Source organism: Canis lupus, chromosome 5, assembly GCF_048164855.1.
Source record: "Canis lupus baileyi chromosome 5, mCanLup2.hap1, whole genome shotgun sequence".
In the NCBI taxonomy this organism is placed as follows: domain Eukaryota; kingdom Metazoa; phylum Chordata; class Mammalia; order Carnivora; family Canidae; genus Canis; species Canis lupus.
In genome coordinates this window covers 4,879,629-4,887,899 of record NC_132842.1, presented here as the reverse complement: position 1 = coordinate 4,887,899, position 8,271 = coordinate 4,879,629, and positions in this window count along the sequence as shown.

The window sequence follows — 8,271 nt, the reverse complement described above, 5'->3', positions numbered from 1 at the left end:
TCGATTAGATTCGATTATTTTTTATTCAATTCGATTCAATTATTTTTGATTCGATGCGATTCAATTCAATCAATTCGATTCGATTCTTTTCAATTTGATTCGATTCTTTTCAATACATTTCTATTCTTTTCGATTCGATTTGATTTGATTCTTTTCGATTCGATACAATTCGATTTTTTTCGATTAGATTCGATTCAATTCGATTCTTTTCAATTCAATCTTTTCGATTCAATACGATTCTTTCCGTTTCGATTCGATTCTTTTCTATTCGTTGCTTTTCGATTCGATTCAATTAGATTATTTTCAATTCAATTCGATTCGATTCTTTTCATTTTGATTTGATTCTTTTCTATTTTATTTGATTTGATTCATTTCAATTAGATTCGATACTGTTTGATTCGATTCTTTTCGATTCAATTCGATTGGAATCGATTCGATTCTTTTCGATTCAATTCGATTCGATTCGATACGATTCTTTTTGATTCAATTCGATTTGATTCTTTTCGGTTCTGTTCGATTCGATTTTTTTTTATTCAGTTCGATTCAATTCTTTTCGATTCCATTCGATTCGATTCTTTTCCATTCGATATGATTCGATTCGTTTCGATTTTTTTGATTCATTTCGATTCAAATCTATTCGATTCTTTTCGATTCAATTCGATTCGATTGATTTTTTTCGATTCAATTCGATTTGATTCCATTCGATTCGATTCTTTTCGATTTGATTTGATTCTTTTCTATTCGATACAATTCGACTCGATTCTTTTCGATTCGATTCAACTCAACTCGATTCTTTTCATTTCGATTTTTTTGATTCGATTCTTTTCTATTCAATTCGATTCTCTTCGATTTGATTTTTTCATTTCGATTCGATTCGATTCTTTTCAATTCGATTCGATTCGATTCTTTTCGTTTCAATTAGATTCTTTTCGATTTTATTTGATTCAATTCTTTTCTATTAGATTTGGAACTCTTCAATTTGTTTCTTTTCGATTCAATTCCATTGGAATCGATTCTTTTCGATTCAATTTGATTCGATTCGATACGATCCTTTTCGATTGTATTCGATTCGATTCTTTTCGGTTCTATTCGATTCTTTTCAATTCAATTCAATATGATTCGATTCTTTTCGATTCCATTCGATACAATTCGATTTTTTCGATTCAATTTGATTCGATTCTTTTCCATTCGATTCGATTCTTTTCCATTCGATTCAATATTTTCGATTTGATTCTATTCTTTTTTATTAGATTTTTTTATTCTTTTCGATTCGATTCTTTTTGATTTGATTTGATTCTTTTCTATTCGATACAAATTGATTCAATCCTTTTTGATTCGATTTGATTCTTTTCGATTCGATTCGATTCGATCTTTTTCCATTCAATTCGATTCTCTTCGATTCGATTCGATTCGATTTTTTATTTCGTTTCAATAGTTTTCTATTCGTTTCTTTTCGATTCGATTCGTTTTGATTCTTTTCGATTCAATTCGATTCGATTCTTTTCGATTCGAGTCTTTTTGATTCGAATTTCTTTCTTTTCGAATCGATTTAATTTGATTCTTTTCGATTCGATTCGATTCTTTTTGACTCGTTTCGTTTCTTTTCGATTCGATTCTTTTCAGGTTGATTCGATTCGGTTCTTTTCGAATCGATTCAATTCTTTTCGATTCTACTCTTCGATTGGATTCTTTTGGATTCGATTCGATTCTTTTCGATTCGATTCTTTCCGATTCGATTCGATTCTGTTCGATTCAATTCGATTCGATTCTTTACAATTCGGTTTGATTCTTTTCGATTGGATTCGATTCTTTTCTATTCTTTTCAATTCGATTTGATTCGATTATTTTCTATTCGATTCGTTTTTTCTAAACGATTCGATTCTTTTCGATTCCATTCCTTTCGACTCGATTCATTTGGATTCGATTCTTTTTGATTCGATTCGATTCTTTTTGATTCGTTTCTTTTCGATTCTATTGGAATCTTTTCGATTTGATTAGATTCTTTTCGATTCAATTCGATTTGATTCGAAACTCTTTGATTCAATTCTTTTCAATTTGATTCGATTCGATTGTTTTCGATTCGATTCAATTCTTTTCGATTCGACTCGATTCTTTTCAATGCGATTCGATTTTTTCTATTCGATTCTTTTTTATTTGATTTGTTTCGATTATTTTCTATTCAATTCGATTCTTTTCGATTCGATTCGATTCTTTTTGATTCGTTTTGAATGGTTTCGATCCTTTTTGATTCGATTCGATTCGATACGATTTTTTTCGTTTCGATATGATAGTTTTCTATTCGTTTCTTTTCGATTCTATTCGATTCGATTCTTTTTGTTTCGATTCGATTTGATTCGAATCTTTCGATTCGAGTCTTTTCGATTCAAATTCCTTTCTTTTAGAATGGATTCGATTCGGTTCTTTTCGATTCGATTCGATTCGATTCTTTTCACTTACATTTGATTTGATTTTTTTGATTCGTTGCGATTCAATTTGATTTTTTATTCCACTCTATTCGATTCTTTCGATTCGATTCGATTCGATTCTTTTCGATTCGAATCGATTCTTTTCAATTCGATTCAATTCTATCTTTTCGATTCGATTTCTTTTCATTTCTATTCGATTCTTTTTGATTTGATTCTCTTTGATTTTATTCGATTATTTTCACTTCATTTCGATTCGATTCTTTTCAATTCGAATCGATTCAATACGATTTTGATTCGTATATTTTTGATTCGATGTAATTTGATTCGATTTTTTCGAATCGATTTGATTCGAATCGATTATTTTCGATTCGACTCGATTTGATTCGATTTGATTATCGATTCAATTCAATTCCAATTATTTTTGATTTGATTCGATTCGATTATTTTTTATTCAATTCAATTATTTTCGATTCGATGCGATTCGATTCTTTTCGATTCAGTCAATTCGATTTGATTCTTTTCAATTCGATTCGATTCAATTCCTTTCGATTTGATTGCATTCGATTCAATTCTTTTCGATTCGATTCTTTTCAATAGTATTCTATTCTTTTCGATTAGATTTGATTCTTTTCGTTTCGATTAGATTCTCTTCGATTCGATTCTTTTCGATTCAATTATTTTCGATTCGATTCGATTTGATTCTTTTTGATTCGATTCAATTCTTTTCGATTCGATTCGATAAGATTCTTTTCGTTCGAATCATTTCTGTTCAATTCTATTCTATTTGATTCGATTTGATTCTTTTCAATTCCATTCTATTCGATTCTTTTCGTTTTGATTCGATTCTTTTCGATTTGATGCGATTCGATCAATTGGATTCAATTTGTTACATTTTGATTTGATTCTTTTCGATTTGATTCGATTCTTTTGGGTTCAATTGGATTTGTTTAGATAATTTTTGATTCGATTCGATTCTTTTTGCCTAGCTTCGATTCGATTCTACTCGATTCGATTCATTTTGATTCTCTTTGATTCGATTCTATTCGATTCTTTTCAATTCGGTTCTTTTCTTTTCAATTCAATTTGATTATTCTCGATTCGATTCGATACGATTCGATTCGATTATTTTTAATTCGATTCGATTTGTTTAGATTGTTTTTGAATCTATTTGATTCGATTCGATTCTTTTCGATTCGACTCGATTTGATTTGATTCGATTCAATTATCGTTTCAATTCAATTCCAATTATTTTCGATTCGATTCGATTCGATTATTTTTTATTCAATTCGATTCAATTATTTTCGATTCAATGCAATTCAATTCGATTTTTTTCGTTTCAATTCTATTCGATTTGATTCTTTTCAATTCGAATCGATTCAATTCTTTTCGATTCAATTTCATTCGATTCGATTCTTTTCGAATCGATTCGTTTCGATTCTTTTTGATTCGATTCGATTATTTTTAATTCTTTTTGAGTCAATTTGATTCGATTATTTTCGATGCGATTCTTTTCGATTCGATTCTTTACGATTTGATTCGTTTCGATTCTTTTCGATTCGATTCTTTTCAATTCAATTCAATGTGATTCGGTTCTTTTCAATTAGATTCTATACGATTCTATTCTTTTCGATTCAATTCGATTCGATTCTTTTCAATTCGATTCGATTCGATTCGATTCTTTTTGTTTCGATTCGATTCTTTTCGATTTTATTTGATTCAATTCTTTTCAATTCGATTCGATTCTTTTCTATTTTATTTTATTCGATTCATTTCAATTAGATTCGATACTGTTCGATTCGATTCTTTTCGATTCAATTCGATTGGAATCGATTCGATTATTTTCTATTCAATTCGATTCGATTCGATATGATTCTTTTCAATTCAATTCGATTCGATTCTTTTCATTTTGATTCGATTCTTTTCCATTCGATATGATTCGATTCGTTTCAATTTTTTCGATTCGTTTTGATTCGAATCTATTCGATTCAATTCGATTTGATTGATTCTTTTCGATTCCTTTCGATATGATTCCATTCAATTCGATTCTTTTCGATTAGATTCGATTCTTTACTATTCGATACGATTCGACTCGATTCTTCTCGATTCGATTCAACTCAACTCGATTCTTTTCGATTCAATTTTTTCGATTCGATTCTTTTCTATTCGATTCTATTCTCTTTAATTTGATTCTTTTCGTTTCGATTCGATTCTTTTCAATTCGATTCCATTCGATTCGATTCTTTTCGCTTCAATTAGATTCTTTTTTATTTTATTTGATTCGATTCTTTTCAATTCGATTCAGTACTGTTCGATTCGATTCTTTTCGATTCAATTCAATTCGATTGATTCTTTTCGATTCCTTTCAATTCTATTCCATTTGATTCGATTCTTTTCGATTCGATTCTTTTCTATTCGATACGATTTGACTGGATTCTTTTCGATTCAACTCAACTCGATTCTTTTCGATTCAATTTTTTCGATTCGATTCTTTTCTATTTGATTCGATTCTCTTTGATTTGATTCTTTTCGTTTCGTTTCGATTCGATTCTTTTCAATTCAATTCGATTCTTTTCCATTCGATCTAATTAGATTCGTTTCGAATTTTTTCTCGATTCGATTCTTTTCGATTCAATTCGATTCGAATTCCTTTCTTTTCGAATCGATTTGATTCGATTTGATTCTTTTTGATTCCATTCGAATCGATTTTTTCGATTCAATTCTTTTAGATTCGATTCAATTCAATTTTTTTCAATTCGATTCGATTCTTTTCAATTCGATTTGATTCGATTCAATTCGATTTGAATCTATTCGATTAGATTCTTTTCAATCCGATTCTTTTCGATTTGATTCGATTCAGTTCTTTTCAATTCGATTCTGTTCTTTAAGTTTCAATTCGATTTTTTTGATTCAATTCGATTCTTTTCGATTCGATTCCATTCTTTTCGATTCGAATTGATAGTTTTCTATTCTTTTCGATTCCTTTCGATTCGATTCAATTCTTTTCGATTCAATTTTTTTCGATTCGATTTGATTCTTTTAGATTCGATTCTTTTCATTTCGATTCGATTCCTTTCGATTCAATTCGATTCGATTCTTTTCGATTCGATTCTTTTCCATTCGATTCGATTCTTTTCCATTCGATTCGATATTTTTTATTCGATTCTTTTTTATTAGATTTTTTTTATTCTTTTCGATTCGATTCGATTCTTTTCGGTTCTATTTGATTTGATTCTGTTCAATTAGATATGATTCGATTCTTTTCAATTCAATTCGATACCATTCAATTTTTTTCGATTCGATTAAATTTGATTCTTTTCGATTTGATTCGATTTGATTGTTTACGATTTGATTCGATACAATTGGATTTTTTTCGTTTTAATTCGATTCTTTTTGATTCGATTCTTTTCGATTTGATTCGATTCGATTCTTTGGATTTGATTAGATACTGTTCGATTCGATTCAATTGTTTTGGATTCGATTCGATTCGATTCGAATCTTTTCACTTCGCTTCGATTCGATTCTACTCTATTCATTTCAAATCGATTCGATTCTTTTTGATTCGATCTATTTGATTATTTTTGATTCTATTCAATTCTTTTCGATTCGATTCGATTCTTTTCCATTCGATCTGATTACATTCGTTTCAGATTTTTTCGATTCGATTCGATTAGAATCTATTCGATTCTTTTCTATTCAATTCGATTCGAATTCCTTTCTTTTCGAATCAATTTGATTCGATTCCATTCTTTTTGATTCCATTCGAATCGATTTTTTCGATTCAATTCTTTTAGATTCGATTCAATTCGATTTTTTCAATTCGATTTGATTCTTTTCAATTCGATTCTTTTCTATTTGATTCGATTCGGTTCTTTTCTGTTCGATTCGATTCTTTTCGATTCGATTCGATTCTTTCGGTTCAAGTCGATTTTTTTATTCAATTCGATTCTTTTCGATTCGATTCTTTTCGATTTGATTTGATTGTTTTCCATTCGATTCTATATTTTCGATTCAATTTGATTCGATTCTTTTTTATTAGATTTTTTCGATTCTTTTCTATTCGACTCGATTCGATTCTTTTCGATTTGATTTGATTCTTTTCTATTCGATATGATTCAATTCGATCCTTTTTGACTCAATTCGATTCTTTTCGATTCGATTCGATTCGACTTTTTTCGTTTTGAGTCAATAGTTTTGGATTTGATTCGATTCAAATCTTTCGATTGGAGTCTTTTCGATTCGAATTCCTTTCTTTTCCAAACGATTTGATTCGATTCGATTCTTTTCGATTCGATTTGATTCTTTTCGATTCAATTGGATTATTTTCGTTGCGATTCGATTCGATTCGATTTTTTTCGATTCAATTCGATAGTTTTCTATTCGTTTCTTTCGATTTGTTTTGATTCGATTCGAATCTTTCGATTCATTTCTTTTCGATTCGATTCTTTTTGATTTGATTCTTTTCAAATCGATTCAATTCTTTACACTTCCATTCGAATCGATTCTTTTGATTTGGTGCGATTCGATTAGTTTTTTTCTATTCGATTCAATTGTTTTCGATTCGAGTCTCTTCTATTCGAATTTCTATCTTTTCGAATTGATTTGATTCGATTCTTTTTGATTTGATTCGATTCGATTCTTTTCGATTCAATTCGATTCTTTTCGATTCAATTCGATTCGATTCTTTTCAATTCGATTCTATTCTATTCAATTTGATGCGATCCTTTTCGATTTGATTCGATTCTTTTTTATTTGATTTGATTCTTTTTTATTCGATACAATTCGATTCGATCCTTTTCGATTCGATTTGATTCTTTTCGATTCGATTCTTATATTCGATTCGATTTGATCTTTTTCGATACAACTCGATTCTCTTCGATTCGAATCAATTCAATTTTTTCATTTCCATTCGATAGTTTTCTATTCGTTTCCTTTCTATTCGATTCGATTATATTCTTTTCTATTTGATTCGATTCGATTCGAATCTTTCTATTCGAATGTTTTTGATTTGAATTCCTTTCTTTTCGAATCGATTCGATTCTTTTGGATTCGATTCGATTCGATTCTTTTGGATTTGATTCGATTTGATTCAATTATTTTCATTTCCATTCAATTCGATTCTTTTGATTCGGTGTGATTCGATTCGATTTTTTTCGATTCGATTTGATTCTTTTCGATTCGAGTCTTTTCTATTCGAATGTCTTTCTCTTCAAATTGATTCAATTCGATACTTTTTGATTCGATTTGATTCTTTTTGATTTGATTCGATTCGATTCTTTTCGAGTCTCTTTGATTCGGTTTTTTTGAATCGATTCGATTATTTTTGACTCAACTCTAAGATGCGATTATTTTGGATTCGAATCTTTTCGATTAGATTCGATTCTTTTCGATTAGATTCGATTCTTTTCGATTCGATTTGATTCTTTTCGATTTAATTCAATTCGATTCTTTTCGATTCGATTTGATTCTTTTCGATTCAATTCGATTCGGTTCTTTTCTATTCTTTTCAATTCGATTCGATTCAATTATTTTCTATTCGATTCGATTCAATTCAATTCGTTTTTTCTAAACGATTCGATTCTTTTCGATTCCACTCTTTCAACTCGATTCATTTGGAATCGATTCTTTTCGATTCGATTAGATTCGATTTTTATCTATTCGAATTGATTTATTCTTTTCAATTCGTTTCTTTTTGAGTCCATTCGAATCTTTTCGGTTTGATTAGATTCTTTTCGATTCAATTCGATTAGATTCGAAACTTCGATTAAATTCTTTTCTATTTGATTCGATTGGATTCGATTCGATTGTTTTCGATTCGATTCGACTCAATTCATTTCATTCAATTCAC